Genomic DNA, 21,834 nt, shown 5'->3' with positions numbered 1-21,834 from the left:
CCAGGTTGGAACACAAACATTTAATTTTCACTTTGTATAATTTCGCCCAAATAATTACAATTACTACTTAAATTTGTGGGAGCATACATTTACATAAAAATGAGCTCTTACCTGTCGGGTGCGCCAGTGAAAATCTCTTCTTTTGCCCTCGTGGCCGGATATCTTACTGTGTATATATATATAATTAAACACATCATCCCAATTAAACAAAGATCTTCAGCTGCTTAATTAATTTATTGAAAGTTATGCAGCACATTATTTACACAACTATTCTAAACACATATATAACAAGAGTATTTATCCCAAAGAAAAGTAACATGTCAGTCCTCGACAAAAGTCCCGCTTCTTCTAAAAACGACCAACCTTTACCCCTCCTCTCTCACTTCTCCTTCTTCCCCCTTCCTCTCTTCATAGTAAGTATCGTTTTCAGTTCGCTTTCAATCTTCACAAGCACTTTAAAAAAAAAAACGCTACACACCCTGTATAATCAAATGAAACTGATTTAATAAAATCATTGTGATAAGTGAAACATTCTTTTCGAAGCGAATTTTCTGTGATATTATTTCTTTCTTTTTCATTTATAATCAAGGAAGCCAAAAGTTTGGGAAAAGACCGCATCGATAAATCAAGTCATAATAGTCATATTTCAAAAACTACTCGCGTCTATTTCATGAGTTATTGCTCTTCTAAAATTCGAATGCTTATTCAACAGCAATGATCATGACTCAATGCAGGATCATTTCGAAAAAGACATATAAATGTATCCAAAAAGCGAAAAAAGAATATATTCAACAAACCTTTCACTCTCTCTCTCTTCCTCTTTCGTTTTTTTTCCTCTTATTTAAAAAATAAAAAATAAAATAAAATAAAAAACTTTATTCATAGTTGAAAATCAAAATATTTTTGACATAAAAACGAATACATAAGTTTTTGCCATCAAAACGAATAAATAACAAAACTATTTATAGCGAAAACGCACCTTTCACGAAAACCCTTTTTCTAAATTTTAAAACTAACTTATTTAAAGACATGGTTTTGGTAATCTTTTTCTTCATTTTAAATAGAACACGACATTCAGATATTCATGAAACTTTAAGTGGATTTTTCACAATTTTACAAAAAAAGCACCTTTTGCAGTTTTTCAAAAAATTGCAAAACTGTTTCCAAAAATTCACCAAATTATGAGTAGATTTCTTATGATTTCAGACAAACGAACATTTCACAAACTTCTAAAATAACCCCTAAAATAATCGAAAATATTATGTAATGAAAGAAAAACAATGCGTAACCATAAACAGGTTAATTAAATCCGGGTTATTTATATTCCTCTTCATCAATTTAATATCTACTACGACATAACTAATTTTACCACATAACTAAATTTATACCACATAACTAATAAAAATAATCCAACTTTTCAATAAAATACAGATAAACATTTAAGTATGTCTAACTTTCCTCAAAGACAAAAATTAGGAAAATTTTATTGTTCAATTGTTAAAACTCATATATTTTTTTATCGTCAAAACGGACCCTTTACAAACGGGTCTCCAGTTTTTTGAAGTTATACTTCTTATGCGACTTCCAACAAGGTTGCGTTAAACGTTTAACGCTACATTTTTATTGGCCGGGAAATCACGTGGTAGGATCCAGATTTCCCTCATTCATTTCCATATTGTTTTGGTTCTCACTAGCATAAAAATAATAAAAGTCATAAAAGTGTTGTTTTTTTCTATAAATATTTTTTTAGTTTGTTTTGATACACATATAATTTAATAGGGTAGTATTTTTTATTTTCAAATTTAGTGGATAACAATTGTAAAAAATGAGTGAAAACAGTCCCACGGACAATGCGACGGATTTAAGGTTATGTCAAGGTACGTCTCCTGTGAATATCAATTGATTGTTAGGTTTTCTCTTCTGAAATTACATTATGACGCATTCACATACATTATTAATACAAATACATTTTCCAGGGCGAGACGATGAGGCAACCACAAGCACTTCCACTGGTTCAAGAGGTCCACGAGGGAAAAATGCACAATATTACCGTGATTACAGAGCACGGAAGCGAGCGGAGCAGGAAAAAGAGTCGTTGAATAGAAGTAGTGATCCTTCTACGACTGCTGATTCTTCTACAATTAACGTCGCAGGTTGCGAAGTTTAACTTCTTCCGCGCGGAGGGACTCCACGCACTATTTTTCTTTTCTTTTTTTTTTTTTTAAACGGAATCAATGATGTTTTTAAATCATAATTTTATAACCAAAACTCTTTGCAAGGCTAGGTTTTGGTGTTTACTTCATAAAATCGACTCATTTACATAATTATGGGTAGATTTTTCACACTTTCACAAACACGGTCCTTCTGCAAAAAATTCTGTACAAACCACTGGTATTCGTGATTTTCTCTCAAAATTGAGACTCTATTTTCAAAAATTCTTAAAATTGTTAACAGATTTTTACAATTTTACAAAAATGGGAACATTTACAAAAAGTGTTTAATAACCCCTAAAATAATCTAAAATACTAAAAAGAAAACAGTAAAAGTCTTAATTAAAACTGAGGAATTTATATTCCTTTCCTTACAATTTGAGGAATATTAGGCACACTTATACAATAAAAATAATACAATTTTTCAACAAATTGCAGGCTTTAATTAAAAATAAAAGTCAAGAAACTTTTATCATTAAAACGAATAAAACATTTTAACTTCTACACGTACCCTTCACAAACGGAACTTCCGCTGATCTTTAAAAAAAAATAATAATAATTAAATTCATAATTTGAAAGGCTCCTTTAAAAGGCTTGGATTATGTGCTTTTTCCCCATCATAAAAGCAGGACGTTATATTTTCATATTTAAAAAATGTGTAGATGTTTCGCAATTTCACAAAAATAGACCTTTCACAAAAAAGAAGAAAAAAATCTGTACAGCTCTGAAAAGTTGATGTTATTTGTGCCTTTTCACAACATCAAGACCTTTTCATAATTTCAATCTTTTCATAAATTTCCAAAATTATAGGATTTTTTACAATCTAACAAAGACGGAATTTTTACAAAATTTCTGAACTGGTACCAAGTATTTTACTAGTTTTAAAAGGTTACTGGTATTTGTGATTTTGCAGAAAATCAGGATCTTTTTTCCACATATACACAAAATGAGTAAATTTTTCGCGATTGGAAGAAAAAAATTACAAAAAAAAAATACAAAACCCGAATCTTTTATAAAAAAACAACCTAAAAATTTAAAATAACTTCTAAAATAGAATAAGTGCTATATGAAAATCAATGCGAGACTAAAAGCGGTTAAATTAAAATCAACATTTATATTCCGTCCTCCACAATTTAATGACTACTAGACACACTTATACCACAGAACTAATAAAATAACTTTCCAATGAAATGCAGATATAATTTTAAATATGTCGAACAATATATGCGTTCCCTATTTATTCGAATTTGTCGAATATTTTAAAAGTAAGTAAACATTGAAAACAATAAAACAACGATGCAAATCCCTTTATCGTAACAAATTTTGAGACATGCTTCATAAAACTATTACATTTTCACAATGATATAAACTCAGATTAAAATCGAAGGAATTGTTACAAATAACTAGAACAAAAACTACAAATATTTCAGAAAGGTACACTTAACTAGTATAAAAATAATTGAAACATTTTGAAAGCCTTTTGTTCCGATTAACAAACAATCGGGAATGAAATTATGAACACAAGAATTGAATAAATCCAGAATACACCTTATATTTCATAACAATGAAAGAGACCTTTTGTGACACATAAAAGAAAATAATTAAATCCGTAATTAGAATAGTCAATATTTTTCAAATATTATGAAGACAGGTAGTTTTTTAATAAATTGTAATATTAAGGATTTATGTTGAATAAGTAAATCCAATATTTTATTTAATTCTCAAAGAAATCAATGCTGTTTTCATTAAAAACTAATGTTTGTGTTTTTTTCTCGGAAGTTGTTATTATCTATATAAATAAAGTAGAATATATGTATGTGTGTCTCCTTGTATCTTATAAAACTCTGTAATGCTGATCCAATCCAAATATGGTGCACAGTGCGCAAAATAATAAACGGAATATTCTAAATAACTTTTGATCTGAAGATCGGATCTTTACGTTCTAGGACTCATTTTTAATGGTTCAAAGAAGTGACGTCAAATATGCTAATTAATTAGGGCAGACAATATTTTAAGTAAGGAAATCAGAAACAGAAACGTTCTTTCTCTGATTAAACGTAACCTTTTTGACAGATACGGATTTCTGACTTCCAAAATATAGGGGGTAGCGCTATCTGGGTGATATGGTCCTAATAGTTGGGTCAGGAGAATTTTGTGCTTGATCATAAAATTCGTTTATCCAAAGATAATTCCATGCAATATCTTCTAAAATTTATTTATTATTTTTATTATTGTGTTCAATAATAAACGAAACAATTTTGAATCGTAAAGTATACAAATTTTAACGTCATTTTAAAGAAAGCAATTTTAAATTGCAAAAAAAAAATTTTGAGCGAAATCGGTCGAATAGTTTCTGAGAAATCGAATAATATAAATAAACCTTTTTCAAAATTCGATTTCTCAGGAACTGTTCGACCGCTTCCCTTCAAATTTTGTATTTTGCCATTTAAAACTGCTTTCTTTAAAACGAGGTAAAAAATTTGTATACCTTACAATTCAAACCTTTTTCTATCATTATTAAACCGAATAATAAATAATAATAATAATAATAATAAATATTTTTTGCATGGAATTATCTTTGGATAAACGGTTTTGGAAACTTCGGATTTTATAATTGCGAGCAAAAAGTTCTCACAATATGGCGAAATGGGCAATATAAATGAAATAAAATATAGAAATATTCATATTCGTTTATTTATTTATTTATTTTAATACTGAGTATTTTAAAGTTGAAGGTAAATTCCTAGTCGAGAAGAATATCAAATTCCCCGTTTCAAAATAAAACAAACACAATAGGTATATTTGTTAGCCAATAGCTCACAAAATAAAAATTTATTTAATTACCTACTCTTTTAATAAATTTTTCAAATTCCACTTAATTCGTCGAATTATTCCACTTCATAAAAACTATATGACTAAGATTCAGTGCAAGATCACTAAAGGAAGTTTCTATCAAAATCTTCGCTAAAAAAATATTTTTTTGAAAATAAAAAATAATAATTTTTTTTCAAATGTGAAATGAGTACAAGCCTTATTTTCATATATTGCTACATTTCCATAATACAGATAATAATAATGGTGTTCCATAAAGAACGCCCTTGATATGCATTGTTAGAATCCTCATCAAAAATTAAAAACCAAAAATTAAAAACCAAATTAAAAACTTTGGGTTGAAAATCATTATTTAAGCGAGAAAAAAAAGCTATCAAAATTTTACAAATCACAGTAAAAGTAGGCGAATGTAGTAAACACCATAACCAGTTTGATTGTTTGAATCATTGCTTATCATCTCCTTGCTGATTTCTCTCTCATCCAAACCATTATGTCGTTTATTACATTCACCTTCCTGTGCTGTGTTTTTTCAGATTTCGATAGCATTTTTGTTTTTCCCTCACTTAAATGTTAATTTGAAACCCAACGTATTCCTTTTTAGTTTTCATTTCTGGTGTGGATTCTAAAAATAGAGATTAAGGTCTTTACAGAACATGCTGTTTTGCTACTTCATAAATAACGTATTGCCATGTTGAGTGCACATTACATAGAGCTATGTAGCAATTACAACTCTGGCAGATGCTGAGATCAAATTGAAATAACTTACGGTCGCGAATTATGTAGTAAATAAACTTTAAAATTTATACACAGAAGATCTCTTTTTAAATTTTTGGATTGCTCTGTTTACAAGGTAACAACAGAGCTATTAAAAACTTCCTAGTTTGATTTTTTTTTAAAAAGAAAGCAGTGAATGAAAGAATCTTTTGAGCGAAAAGAAATAAACAATTTATTATCCTTTAAAGAAAAAGGCTAAATAAAAAAATTTTAAGCTGGAGAACATTAAATTGGTTTTAATAAACGAAATTAACTAACGAAAAAAAGGAGAAAGATTCAACAATACCTTTTAATTGCATTGTAAATAAATTGTTTACGAACATAAAATTACAAAAATTTATTAAACACAACTAATTGTGTTTGTCAAATTTAATTCTGTTTAATTTCTTTCACAGTTCGCATTTTATGATCAGGAGAATTTTTTTAACTTCTTTTTTATAACTAACTTTGAACAATAAATACAAGATTTATTTATATTTGACCTACAAAAAAGAATAGACTAAAAATTCGATGATAAATCAAAACGAAATTTTACAGTTAATATCAATTTACAGAGCAAAAAAGTATATTTATACCTTCATAAAGAGCACATTCCAAGTTGAAAATAAAAACTCACAATAGAAAAGAAACGAGGTTTAATCCTTGATTAAAACTTCAAAAGTAGATTTACCTAGAAAAAAAGAAAGAAAATTAAACAAAAAATCTTTTTTTTTTTACACATTATTTAATAAAATCCAGAAATGATAATGCTTTTAATGGTCATAAAGTAAATGATTACATAAACAATCATTAATAGAAAAAAGTTATTACAACTTTAAAATAGCTAATGAGATGTTATAAAACAAATCTACGCTTTAAGTGCATTTATTATTTGAAAAAAATATTAAATAGTTTTTAAAATTTGGAGAATAAATATCAATGGGAAGAAAATCTTAATGATGAATACTTTTCAATAGGAGTAAAAAAAAAGGAATAATCAAAAGCCGATTCTCGTTTATGAACACTGTGAAAATTCCGGATCAAATTACAGTATAAAATACTGCCATTTTGGGGGCATTGTCCGTAAAATGTTATACCGTAATTTTTTCAGTAATATTTATAAAATTAAAATGATTCAGTGACGTTACGGTACCTATTTATGTAAAAATTACGGTATCCGGATTTTTATCATGTTATGGTAAAAGTAGATAATACGGTAAAAGGTACCAGTACCCTAAGTGGCAGTACTTTATACCGAAATTTGATCCAGAATTATTCACAGCGAAATAATAATTATAGAATAGGTATGTCGAAAATAAAAATAAAAAACACAGATAACCCTTATTAACTTTTCATCTTATGATCGGATCTTCATGTTCTAGGACACAATCTTAAAGTTTTCAGGGGATGACCTCAAATAGGCTAATAAATTAGTGCAGACTATATTTTAAGCTACGTAATCAGACCCAGAAACGTACTTTCTCTGTTTAAACATACTTTTTTCCAGACGGATTCGAATTTCTGACCGGAATCTGGAGAATTCGGTCCCAATAGTTCGGTCTGGAGAGTGGTCCAAATTTGGATCCCTTGGTGTTAATTTTACTTTAAGCGCCTTTCGCCATATCTCGAGAACTTTTAAAGCGAATTGAAAAAAAATTGCTCACAATTCTAAAATTCGTTTATTTAAAAATAATTTCATGCAAAAATAACCTTTAGTAAATATTTATGATTTTTTAATATTTTTATTTAATAGTAGTCGGAAAAAGTTTGAATTCGTTAGGTATATTATTTACATTATATGAAAAAGGAAATTTTACACGGCAAAATACAAAATTTGAGCGAAATTGGTCGATTAGTTACAGCGAAATTAAATTTAAAAAAAGTTTCATTTTTAAAATTTGATTTCTCAGGAATTATCCTTGTGTTCAGGATTAGGTTCAAAATTACGTGGCAACGGATTTAAACAACGATAGCCGTTAACACAGAATTCGGTCGGCTGTTCAACACCGGTTATAAAATAAAATACATAGTAGCAATAGTAGTATAGTAATATTGCTACTATAGTAGTAATATTACCACTATAATATTACAAAGAGAAAGATAGAATAATAGTCATGGGTAAAAAAAAAAAATTAAAAAAATAAGGAAAAAAATTGAATACATTTCTAATTTTTCTAAATTTTTACCCGAGTTATCAAAAATTAGAAATAAACTAAGAACTCGACGTATAATTTGCAATATAGAAAAAAGACATACAATCAAAAATTACGAAAAGCAAAGCTCAATCAATAGACACCATAAATAAAAGCTAGATGTATATGATCGTTCCGAATGAATGGACGATATTTTCAAAACACATAAACTATCTCATTATTTGAACAACAACCGCGTAATGAGATCTTTTTATTTGGAAAAGAGACAGAACATCAAAATTGCTTTTACTATTCGCCATAAATCATCATTAAGGTTAATTACTTCGGCCATAAGATTGCGGCTACACCTGAAGAGTTTGATAACTCTCTATTCTTTTCATCGCCCTCCTTCGGGGACTTCAGCAACTACAAGAAATATGTTCCAAACATAGAATGTGGAATTTAAGCCCATTTCATTTAATTACTTCCCCAATTAAAAGAAATCTTGCTTGAACACTGGCTTCTAACACAGAAAAGAAATCATGGCGATTAATTTTTACTTTTTAAAGTTGATATGGAGATGAATTGCACTAATAAATTAAATAAGCAGAAATTTTTGATGATGACTTGCATATAGCGAATTTTGCTGATATCATGAAGACATCGTGCTAGCATACGTTATAATAATATCCAGCGATGGTAAGATTTTCTCGGGAAATGTGTGCATATTTTACGAATAACTTAACAATATCTAATGGCTTTTGGAGTACATAGAACAATGAATTGTGTTATTTCAGAATACTACATTGCGTTTACGTTTTAATAATATCCAACGATGGTAAGATTTTCTCGAGAAATGTGTGTATATTTTACGAATAACTTAACAATATCTAATGGCTTTTGGAGTACATAGAACAATAAATTGTGCTATTTCAGAATACTACATTGCGTTTACGTTTTAATAATATCCAGCGATGGTAAGATTTTCTCCGGAAACGTGTGCATATTTTACGATTAACTTAACAATATCTAATGGCTTTTGGAGTACATAGAACAATGAATTGTGCTATTTCAGAATACTACATTACACTTTCAAAATTTTGGAGTAAACTACGGTATAAAGTACCGTCACTTTGGGTGTATCATTCAGTGATTTTAAGGTAATTATTATAGTAAAAATTACGGTATATCAGATTTTTTGTTCCGTAACGTATTCCGGTAAAAATTGGTTTTTAGAGTTAAAGGAATTAAGACATTAAGTGGAGGTACTTTTTACCGCAATAAGTTAAGGAATTTTTTACAGTGTAGGGCAGGGATAGCAAATATTTTTCAATTAATGTGACAGTTAAATTATGATTATTACTAGTCTAGTTTGCTACTTGTTAATTTTCTTCTTAAAAAAAACTAATTTTTAAGCCGTTGTTCTTTGATTTTAAACTATAGAATTACAATGCGTAACTCTATTTGCTGCTTAGTTACTAACTTGCTTAAAATGAAATTCGTATTAACAGTTTTTAAAATTAATTCGGTTAGATAATTTAAGGTAAATTTAAGTAAATGATGGTAGATATTTTAACATCTTTATCGATCTCTTCAACAATATAAACTTCCGTACTGTAACGGGTACTACAGTCAACCTTACATCCTGGAAAATGTCATAATAGTCTCCCCATCCGCGAAAAAAATTCTCTGTTTAAAAAAATCCACCCAAGGTTTGAGGTTTAATTCATTTGGTTTTTGTTAGTGAATAAAAGTTATTTAATAGATACTGCTCGCATAACACAGGTTCGCGATCCCTGACCTAGGGAGTCATATAACTTAACTTTTTTCTCCACTATAGTTTGGTGAATTATAACTTCGATGAGCGTAAAAAGGATATAGAATTAATATCATACATTTTAGTACAACTAGAGAAATTTAATATTTGAATTAGTGCGTTTAAATAGAGTCTCGCTTTACACAATAAGGAATTTTTTTATATATATCAGCGACTTACTTGGTGTAATATTTTTCCTAAAAGTGGCAACTAGAGAAACAATCCTAGCCTGGAAAGTAATTGTCATAATAAATAGTAATCAGGGGTCTGTTTAGAAAAAATTTGGGTCCGTTAACGGACCCTTCACAAAATATCTTTTCATAAAAACAGACACTTCACAAAATATTTTAACTTAAAAACAGACCCCTCACAAAATAATTTATCTTTTAATCGGACTCTTCACAAATTTGTTTATCTTCATTATTGTTTTGTTAATCGAATAAACCCTTCCCAGGAAGGGGTGGGGGAAAGAAAGACAGGTGTAAGCGAACTAAATTTTGTCTTCGGAAGACACTTCTTCCTTAATTCCGTCCGAAATGAATATTCTGCGTTCAGCAGTATAGGCTAGATACCAAATATTTGTATGTTGCATCGATAATTCAGTAGCTGCAATTGCTGTTTATTTATTAAAATTTAATTTCTTTAATTATAATTTTACAGTGTTGAGCATAATCTTGTATGTCTTTAAAATTTAAAAACTCCTTGAAAAAGTTTTTTTGCAATAACTATCTAATAACTATATCAATAACTATATCGTATTTGCACAAATTTTCAAAAGCGGACCCTGGTTGAAAGAATGTGACTTAACGTTTATTTTATATTCACAAATTACGAGTAATTTTTTCACAATTTTACAAAAACGGACCTTTTACAAAATGTCTGGACAGACCCCTGGTAATACATTATAATGCTACTGGGAAAATTTAATATTTGGATTCGTGCCTTTAAATCGTGTTAAAGGTTTCAAGGCTTTCATTTGGCATCCTAATCTAGTGCCTGCAGGTGACGCGCCGTGCCCGTAGGCGTCACCGCTCACAATTTCGTAAATTTTTATTGGTGGCTAAAAAATAATTGCACATTTTAAAATTGTAAAAAATAATGATTTTTAGTTATCAACAACTAATATCTACTAATAAAGAAATAAAATAAAATGAAGAAAGAAGAAACCTGCATTACTTAAATTTAAAAAAAAAAATTCTGTAAAAATTCTTACGTCAAAGAAACATTTAATTTACGTAAGATAATTTGATTTTCTTAACTGTTAATGATATGTATTCCAAGTATATATTTCTGTCACCAGTTGTTTCCTTCTATTTCCGAGTAAATATAATTCATTCAGATGTGATGTTATCATGATAATACGGCAGATAAAATTTCCGGAAAAGCAGTGATCCCATTTCCTATAAAAGTGTATAAGTTACACTGTATTTGCATGATTCGAAATCCATAAAACATTCTCGGCTCATATAATTTATTCACTTTTACTTTTTTATTTTTTTCACTTTCTTTTATTTTATTTTCGGCTTTTCGTAGAAATAAGAATGGAATAAGTTTTTTTTACTGCTTTATTATGTATCAACTTAGCACAACAGATTAGTTATTGTGTAGATTAAGATGAATGAAATCAAATGTTATTAACAAAAATAGAAGTAAATGATGATGTAAATGATGACCATTGATAGTGAATGACGATGTGTATTCGAATTTATTCGAATTTAAAATAAATTAAATTTTAAAAAATTATCGGTATTTCTCTTTTACCAACCTGTCAACAGTACATATTGATGATCGATATTTGCTAGTTAAGTCAGAAATAATTAATGTATTTAACAAATTCGAATTTACCCAAGGCTACTATGTAAACACCGATCATTCACTTACTTCAATATATTACAGTAACTTCACTTAACCACCAATAATGAATAAATTAGCTGATCTTATAATACCAATTAAAATAATTAATTTGATTAAAATCAGTCTGAAAAGTGTAAAGTTTTGTTGCATTATAAAATGATACTTCTGATGCATTTAATATTAATACAAGTGTTAGGCAAGAGGTGAGCCATTGCTATTCATTTTGGCACTGTAAAACATTATTCGTTAGTTAGAATTGAGAGTATTTATTAACAATAAATGGTTTTCTTCATGACGCTCTAATTTTAAGTTGATGTATAGTCTGTCTAAAGAAAGAACTTCCCTCGTCATTCGTTTGGTGCAATGGCGGTGACTATGGTTACGAGGTTTCACTATTTCAAGTCAATATTTATTATGGGTCAATATTTAATATGGGTCAACATTTACGACGGGTCTTGACTCGTGTCCACGAGAGAAAGGAAAACAAGGGAGAGAGAAGCTCCACTCTTCAAAATGGGCTATTTTTTGTTTCCATAGCAACAGACGGCCTTAAGCTTTGCCGTCAGAGTTCTAAAGACGATCATTAATTTCTCTAACAAGCTAGTGTTCATAAAATTGGGACCATATTGAAATTAAAGGAATAAGAGCTTGAGAAAAATCATAGTTTGGAAACTAAAAACCTAGAGGAAGTCCTAAAAAATTTTGTTAAATAATGTAACAAAAGTTTTATCTTTAATACCTAATTGCTAGAAAACTAAGCCTAAAAAAGGAAGGATTTTAAACAACATTTCAGCAAGCAAAGGTCCACTGTGGATTGCAGCGCCATAAAAGAAGAAGAATGAATAAACTAAATGAAAATATTTTTTTACATTCCATCTTATTTGAAAAGATTTAAAAAAGATAAATATATATCATTCATTAAATACAATCTACGAAAAACACACAAACATAATAATTGTACAAAAAGTAACAAGTAACACAGTTGTACCAACTTTTTCATAAATTACTTTATTTCTACAAAGAAAATTTTATTCTTAAATTAGATGGCCAAATAGGAACAAAATACTGAATGTTTAATACAAGAAATGAAAAGATTTTTTTTTCTTTTTTGGAAGAAATAAGAGGTAAAGAAATAATCTTAAAAAGCGAGAACTTGAACAGCTTCTTGTTTAACGGCTTCTTCCAAGAAAGATCTAATTAAATTTTTACACGAAAAGTTTCATCTAAAAAACATTTCGAAGAAGAATAAACGGTATTTGAAGATTGCTAAGAACTTGTAAGATTACTAAAAATAAATATTGAATGTGCTTTAGGCATTTAGAGCACACAGAGCTCTGTTTCCAAATGCGATTTTGAATTGCTTTGCGGTATTTTTACTTCTAAATTAATTTTATCTGTATTTATTAATTTAAAAACAGGCTCATCAAACTACGAGTTAGGATTATTCATTTTTTTTAAATCATCAAAAAAGAATTTACAGGTAGTTCGTTCAATGTAATGTTTAAAAGTTGCAGATTTTTATTATCAACAAGAACCATTTTGAATAAAGAGAAAGCAATAAAATATTTCCCAGACTTTTGCAATTTTTAGATTGTAAGTTTAAGTTAACAATGAAAAAAAATATTTAAATTACATGTACTAGATTGTGAAAAATATAAAAAAAATTGAAAAAATAATTATTGATACAAATAATTATCTTCTTCAACTTAGTAACTTTTCTTAGTTCTACAGAAGGATTTTATAGGGTGATAAAAAATTAACTTAAAACGCATTTGAAATTTAATTTCAATGTTTATTAAAATTTTGAACCAGACTTGTAAATAAATATTGAAATATTACTACATGTTAATTTACATATTTCCAAAGTGATCCATTTGGTTTCAATACTGAGTTGAATTGCTATTAAGTTTACTGCTATGGGCCGCGACTCACATACTGAATGTTTGTTCCATTACTTGCACAAAAATTGTTCTAGGAATTTCCACAGCACTATGAGGTTTAGCACCAATCCTTGTTTCCAAAATAGATCAAACAAAGAGAATCCATTGGATTCAAGTCTGGTGAATAGGATGTCCATTTTTGCGGACAGGAAAATAAGCTACAGTCAGAAAAATAGACATTGTACCACATTTGAGTGTCTTTAACTCTGTACCACATTTGAGTGTCTTTAACTCTGTACCACATTTGAGTGTATTTAACTCTGAATACTGGAGTGAGTAGAGTCCAGTTTGAAGGTCCACTTTAAGTTCCCAAGAGCATTTGTGACCAAAATGAGCTTGAGATACATAAGGAAAAAAATATGGTTTTACTCCGTCTAAATTATTTCTTGCCGTCTAAATTATTTCTTGTACTGAACTTATGTATGAAAAACTATAGTGATGTAGAGGCACAGAATTAAAGAAGCGATTGCACCCAAAATGCCGGAAAGAGTGGAGACAATTGAACTTAAGAGATTGGATATGTGCCGTATAACTAATACTGCACAGATCGAACCTAAGTATGAAAAACCATTATGATGTTGAGATTCAGAATTGAAGAGGCTATTGCACCCATAACTCCAGAAAGAGTTGAGACAATTGGACTTAAGAGATTGGATATGTGCCGCCTAACTAATAATGCAAATATTGAACATATGAATGAAAAAAACTATAGTTATATATTGAAGCACAGAAATGAAGAGGTTATTGCGTCCGTAACTCCGAAAAGAGTTAGAGCAATTGGACTTAAGGTCAAATATGTTCCGTAAAACTAATATTGCACATAACGAGCATATGTAAAAAAAAAAATATGTCTGTGAACTACAACGTTTTCTGAACTACAATTATTTTGTGTGAGAATAAGTTTCCATACATCGATCACGAAATAGATACTTTAATTAAACAGTGCTTTTATAATTATTGCGTTTTAATTACATTCAACTAAAAAAATAAAAACCCTAATTCATTCAAGCGTGGTTATTACAATTGCATTAATTTATTTTCTTACAACGTTTAAGAGACAAAAAAAAATGTTTCGACAATTTTTAATAGGAACAAATGTAATAATTACACAGCTTCTACAAACAAACGAATCTAAGAACACATACTTCATCTATTCCAAGAATGTTTTTATGACAATAAAACCAAGGCATGAATGCTGGTGCAAATGACTTTTAGAAGCACTTTTCCTGGAAAAAACAATGAAAATCACTGATCCGAATCTTTCCAAGTACCAAATTCGACTTCTTGAAGATGTATAGCTTATTTTTCTCCACATTCGATCAACTTAGAATCTACTCTTTTTTTTATTTTTTATTTAGCGGGGGAGGTATAAAGAGCACCAAGGCTGAAATAACAAGCATCCTCAATCTACCTTTGTGCGTGACTTCAAACAAAAATTTTTCGTAGCGATTTTTTTTACAGTGTATGTTGAACACGTGCATTTATACCTGGCGAATGATATAATATAACGCTCGGTTTCCTGTCTGCCAAGCACGAAGGAAGATTGCAAAAATAAGGGTTTAGCTCTTGTTTATTTTAATTTGATTTATGGCTTCGAGCATGAACTTTTATTTTAGAGTTAGGCAGAAATGGAAATAAAATATATATCAAAATCACATGTTTGGTGGAGGATATTTTAAAATTTATTTGGGAAGTTCAACAGCATTCTGATAAAGGGGAATGGACTCAAGTTCAAAGAGATGACCTTTCTGAACAACTTATTACAACTTTTCAACTTTAAAGGAGCGAGCAAATTTAACTATTTTTTTTGAACTTTTGTTATTATTTTATTTAATATTTTCGACCATTTCTTTCTAGGTTTAAAAAATAAATAAACAAAATTTGGAGAAAAAAAATGTAAAAACAAGGTCTAAATTTTTTGGCGACTTTTTGCTAGCGCCCGACTAACAGGCCGATAGATACATATCTTAGGTATTAAAATAATGTGAATTCAATAAATTCAATAAAAGTAGAAATTTTCCTTGGGTAGTACTTAATTCCAATGGGCTTACATTTCCCTTTTCGAAAATATTGAGACTTAAAACTTTCGAAAATATTGAGACTTAAAACTTTCGAAAATATTGAGAAAAGGGTTAAATTACAGTTTTGGGAAAGGAAAAAAAAATGCAAACCTAAATCTATATTTAAAATTATTGAAGATTATATTCACTAAATAATTATTTAAAAACAGTCATTTATTTTTCGTGATACTACCGAATCGTTTTTCAACTCAACTTATTATTCTCCCAAACCAATTATTTAGAAGTTAATTCGGTTAAGCCCTTTTTGACTTACACTGCTTTACATAAATAAATAAAATTAAAAAAACATGTTCTCATTAAAGTATGTTTTTCTTAGGCTGTTTTGGCGCAAATTAACACTTTGACTTAACTGTTGGTTTCAGAGCGACGCTTAAATCGGTCACTGAGAAAAACTCTGCACTGTAAAAAATTGGTAAAAAATACTGGCACTCAGTTTACCGGCACTTCTAACCGTAAAATCCATTTCTACTGCAGCATGTTAAGGAACCAAAAATCAGATATACCGTATTTACTGTAATTTTTACTGTAATAATCACCGTAAAATCACTGACTCACTCTAAATAAAATAGTATTACTGTAAAAATTGCTGTATTTTATGTAAAAATGGATTTTACGGATGATGCATCCAAAGTGCCAGTGTTTCATACAGTAATTTCCACCGCAATTTTTCACAGATTGTAGGATTTAGTCAAAACAAATGTTTAAAATTTATCTCCATAATATTTCAAATGCAATTGAAGGGTTCCCAAATACTTCAATTGTATTTTTTTCTTTTCTTTTCCTTTTTTTTGCTTTATTTCAACTGTAAAGAACAATACTTAAAAATATGGAAAAACGAAAGATTATTATGATCTGGCCAAATTTATAACAGAAACATTTTTTAGAAATTACAATCAAGAAAATCAAGTAAAGCAATTTCTCAAAAGCCAATATATTAAACAAGCGAGGTAAAGGCTCCAAAATTTTGAGAATAACGTCATGTGACAGTGGTTATAAGAACCGGCACTCGGGTATTATGGTTATAAGGACCGGTACTTATCCATTTTTACCGGAACATGCAACAGAACAAAAATCCTGATATATCGTAATTTTAACAATTATAATTAGCGTTAAATCACTGTATCACTCTAATTAAATAAGTATTACTTTTAAAAAATTACGCAATAATATTTTTCGGTTAAAATGAATTTTACGGTAAAATGGAATTTACGAATGATGCACCCAAAGTGCTGATATTTTATGCCGTAATTTGATCCAGAAATATTTATTGTGCATTACTTTAAATTATCTTTGTTTCGAAAATGAAAGACATGTTCTAAATCTAAAAATATATTGAAATTTATATCCTAGCATAAACATGAGTATTCAGTAACAACATAAGAACAAGCACTTTAAAATTTAATTAAAGTAATAATTACTTTTGTTGCGTAATAAGATTTTCATAATAAACAATATACATAATCAAAATAATATACATTACAATATTTCAAAGTGCATGAAAATATTTCATACATAAACAAGCTGCAGTGGTAGGATACAGTCAGGATACTAAATTTAATTCAAAAATAATTTCTAAGATTTTGCCAATATAAAACGAAATTTCATAAGCTTGTTGCATAAAATCAACGGAACTTCTATTCACTTATAATTTAGAATTCAATTAACTAATTTATCGTTATCTTCACGCCTAATTAGCTCTCATATTGAATTTTGCATAACAAATTAGGAATCTTGTTTGATAGTGGGGATAAGGCTATTTTTGTATTTTTTGTGTGTAAACAGGAAGAAAAAAAATGGAGTCAATTAACTAAGAATCTGGCCCCAGTTTTGACGAACAATAATTGATATTTAGCGTGACTAGGAATGATTTATTACGACGTTGAAATAAGCAAACAATAAATCTAAAGAGCAGTTAGAAGAAGAACGAAAACCGAAGATAATGTGTCCAAAATGCAAATAAGTCGAAATTAACTGCGCTTTGTTATCTCTTTTATATACGCAATTAATTTTAAAATACAGCGCAAATGCTTTTTAAAAAAATAAGCTGAAATTAATGATGTCATATTTCTTTCTTTAAATTATTTACTTTATGAAGGAAAAAAAAGAGATAGCATGTTTTTACACGAATATTTCGAGTTTCAAAAATAAAACTAGGTATTGTAAGGGCTTTACGGACATATTTATGTTTTAAGCATAAATCACAAGACAAGTTTTTCTAAAAATTACGGCGGTATTCTTAAATATCAAACTCTGGATAAAAGTTGATTTTTTTTTTATTAGTTTGGTGAATAAATGCCCCGACAAAGAAACTTATTAAAAATTGGTTGAAGAAGAATGGTCTTATAACCCTTTGATGCAGATGGGACATTGGTGTCTCTTTCACATAATTTTTTCTGACGCTTTAATCACAAGCAAAGTTATCTTTTGTTATTCTTTAATTATAAAAAAAAAGTTTAATTATAAAAACTAAAGGAAATTTCGGAATTATATTAGTACTGGAATATACGATGCAAAAAACGTAGTTTGAAAATAAATTCATGTTTCTATTCATATCAATAAATTTTCTTTTTATTCATATCAAAAATTTATGAATAATTCATTTTGTAAATTAAAGAAATTTTAATGAATAACTGTTATTCTTAGATCTAGATAACTGTAAATAAGCGCAAATTTTAAAAAAAATAATTATTGTTTGGAAGTGAGCCATGTTTGGAAGAATTTAACTTTGATGCAGAAAAAGACACCGGTATTTAATGCTGCATTTCATAACTAGAAATTATTAAAATGTTAAATGTAAAACTTTTCACTTATTTTGACCTTAAAAAATGCAAAATAATGTAAAAAATATGAAAAAATATGTTTAAAAAATTCTGCATCAAAAGGGTTTAGAGAATCGATTCGAAATTATCTCTTAAATTGAAGTTTCTTTCCAATTCCTTAAAAGTTTATATATCTGAGACTTGCAAAACTTTTTCCGCCATCACTGACGACTCTTTAGAACTTTTGCATACAAAATCAACTTCAAACTTTTCATAACGTGATAAATAAAACTTTTAGAGCTATAAGCAAAACTGAAAACGAAATAAGCCTCCACAAATTAAATTGGAGTTTCTTCGAGGAATGTTTTCAAACTCGCCTCAGACTGATTTCATACAAACTTGAACAAACATGAGGATTCGAATGCACAAATTCTCTCTTTATTGCTTTCATAATTTTTGATTATAAATGATAAACTAAGACTTCAATGAAAATGTTTTAAAAGAAAAAAATTATCATTCAGTTAATCAAAAATTATAAGAGATAGAAAAGATAAAATAACATTCTACTGAAATTACAATACTGATATACATTTTGTTAAAATCAGATCAAGCGAAACGAAAATTGTATTGATTTTCAATCGAAGTTACGGAGCCTGTGAGCATTAAAAAAACTGTTTTAGGCAAACATGCAGCAAAGGAACTTAAGTTTTTACAATTAGGAAAATTTTCCTAAATTAAGAAAAATGCAATATAAGAAATATAAACTATAAATACAATACGAAAAATAATGTTTTTAGACTTTTCGAAGAATGCGCAAATGCAATATAATTTTTTTGCAATATATTTTATCCAAAATATCCCCATATCTATGTTTTTAGTAAAAAAAATTAAGATTATACGATTCCTCAATCTTTCCATTTGTAAACTTTTCACATGACATTAGTGGTATGCGTATACCACCAACAGGGAATGCTGCAGAAAACCCTTAATTATTAAAAAAAAGAAGAAAAAAAGTTGTTTTTCATAGCTTCTGTACGTCTGTAGTCGCTTGAAATGATGCTTTTTTGAGAATAATATGCTATTTTCACAACTGATGTGAGAATTCAACAGTTACTCATAACAGTTAGGTCAGGTTTGGCCTACTTTAGTCTATGCCCTGTTCGTTAATTATGAAAATAGCGCGAAACGTCAATGTGGAGAAAAATAGCAGTTCTAAGAAAATGAAAATGTTTGAGGTCTAATTTTTTAACTTTCAAAAACTTACTCCTATACTACATTATCTGAGCTCATAAAAATTTGCAAAATATAGAAATCAGGCAATGATTTTGTTAATTTTCATCTAGTTGGACAGGACAAATGTCACCAAATTGGAAGTTTCAAAATATTTTAGTTATTTGTTCGTTTCAAAGCTCTGGTAATTCCTTACAAATTTAAAATTATAACTTCGCCTTATGTTTAAGGCATTTAAATTGTGACTTTTATATTTTCCTTGGCAAAAAAACTTTGAAAAACCATGTCACAGCAACCTGCGAGCACCTATTCAATAATAATAATAAATACTCAATTTACTTTTCCAAACAAAAACTTTTAGAAAAACATTTTTATAGGAATTTTCTTCCAAATAATCTAAGGAACAATAAAAGCAATTGCAACCAACTAATTCGTGATTTCCTGCCGTTCATCAAAATACAGGGTGTGGAAAATTTATTACTTCCTTGATGCTTTATTAAAAACCTGGTTGAAAAGAAGTTAGGTTGCGTTGGAATAATTTAACAGGTGTCCTTGATCCACAAGTCACGTATCACACTTGAACGAACCACCGAAATTATCTTTTATCTGATATTTACTGTGTTACTTAGTTCTCAAATCAACGCTTTTAACCCGGAAGGACTTGCGCAGGGCCTCTCCGGCCCACCCAGTGCAAAAACATTGCACTGGCCGTTTTTTGAAAGCACCCTAGCTGCATAATAAATTGCATTCCTATCAATCATGTATGATTCTGGTGTTCACTTCACACAATTTCTTAGAAAACTTAGCATTTGGGCCACGCATGCTGCGATCACATTTCTGTTTATGACAGCTGTATTATGTCAATAAAATTTCTTTTCATTTTACTATTTATTAATATAATAGAAATTAAAGTTTACAGCTTATCATAAATTGTTTGTTCGTTTTATTTTAGTCACTATTTAATTTAGTCAAACCTGAGTTCAATCTAGCCTAAAGACTTTAAATCCGAAACAACCGAAGTCCGAAACGGATAAGAGAGTTTTTTTTGTGACTGAGCCCATCCGAGATTTAATATGACAGATAAAGGCTAAAGTTTTAAAAAAAAAAAAAAAAAAAAAAATTTAAAAAGAAAAAAAAAAAAAAAAAAAAAAGATAAAGCTACTAAACTAAACTCAAAACTTAATAAAAACCTAAAACTTAAGGAGAAAAAAGGCAAACAAAATATACTTTATTGAGACTATATTTACTTACGGGTGTAATGTTCTTAATTTTTACTTAATATTCTTTCACCTTTTCTTTAAACTTATTAACCGAATCGAACAGATTTTTATACTCAATGTTTAGTTAGAAAGTAGCAAGAAAGTACAAGAAAATTTCATCATGAGCTCTAACCCGAGGACTTCTTTCAGTTGATAAGCCCGAGTTAGTGTCGGACCGGGGAGCTAATTTACGATCCAGTGACATTTAAGGACTTGCTTTCTTAGTCCTTGATTTTAGTTGGTTCCAATTGCAGTGCAAGTATTCCTTTCTTAATAAATTAGTTACCTCTACTGAAATAAATCAAAAACTGAGTTTTTCTTTAGTTAAGAAAACATCAAACAGGAGTGCTGGGCGTAAAAAGCCGCTGGCTTGAAGAATAGCGGCTCGGGCAAAGATTTTTAGGCACGAGCATTGCGAATGTATTGAAATCCCGGTTGCCTGGGCACCCGAAAAAAATCATAAAGATCTCAATATTTTAGTAAAGTTAAATGTTATTTTCGTGTAAAAAAAAATCCAAAATTATTGGGTTGTTGGCCTTTAAAAAAGGGTCTTGGCTCCTACAAATTTTTAAAAAAAATTACAAAATATTCTACAAAATCTTAGAAAGAAAAAAAAAGCTCGCACATTTAAGATCGCAATAAGATATCCCATATAATAGCAAAATCCATTTAAATAACACAATTCCATGGCGAATGAGGTCATCTTAAATATATAATACCAATAACAATGATCATTTTCTAAATATAAACAGCTTTTTTTATTACCATCTTTCATCATCATTATACGAGATTTTGAACTGAAAAACAATTTACTTGTGGATATTCAAGTTTAAGTTTTATAATAATGTTACGCCGATGAACTCAAAAGATATGGTGAAATTGCCTTTTTTTTTTTATCTCCAACAAAACGTAAAGAACTTCTATATAAAGAGCAGAAAATTTTTTTTTCTTCTTTTATTGCATTTTTA

At 28.9% G+C, this 21,834-nt stretch overlaps 1 protein-coding gene across 2 annotated transcripts in view; it reads right to left on the bottom strand.

Annotated features, from left to right (window-relative positions):
• Positions 1 to 21,834, bottom strand: part of LOC107446303 (fat-like cadherin-related tumor suppressor homolog) — a 456,785-nt gene that overhangs the window by 329,342 nt on the left and 105,609 nt on the right. The window contains exon 2 of one of the 2 annotated variants that reach the window (XM_087157391.1): positions 6,392 to 6,486. The exons of the other annotated variant lie outside the window; for it this stretch is intronic. The gene's annotated coding sequence lies outside the window, so the exon portion shown is untranslated. The remainder of the gene's footprint in view (positions 1 to 6,391; positions 6,487 to 21,834) is intronic. 2 annotated transcript variants of the gene reach the window in all.

The sequence above is a fragment of the Parasteatoda tepidariorum genome, chromosome 2 (genome assembly GCF_982258835.1).
Source record: "Parasteatoda tepidariorum strain Cologne lab strain chromosome 2, Ptep-v5.0, whole genome shotgun sequence".
Lineage (NCBI taxonomy): Eukaryota > Metazoa > Arthropoda > Arachnida > Araneae > Theridiidae > Parasteatoda > Parasteatoda tepidariorum.
The sequence above is the reverse complement of the archived record's forward strand: the minus strand, read 5'-3'. Positions and strand labels throughout refer to the sequence as shown.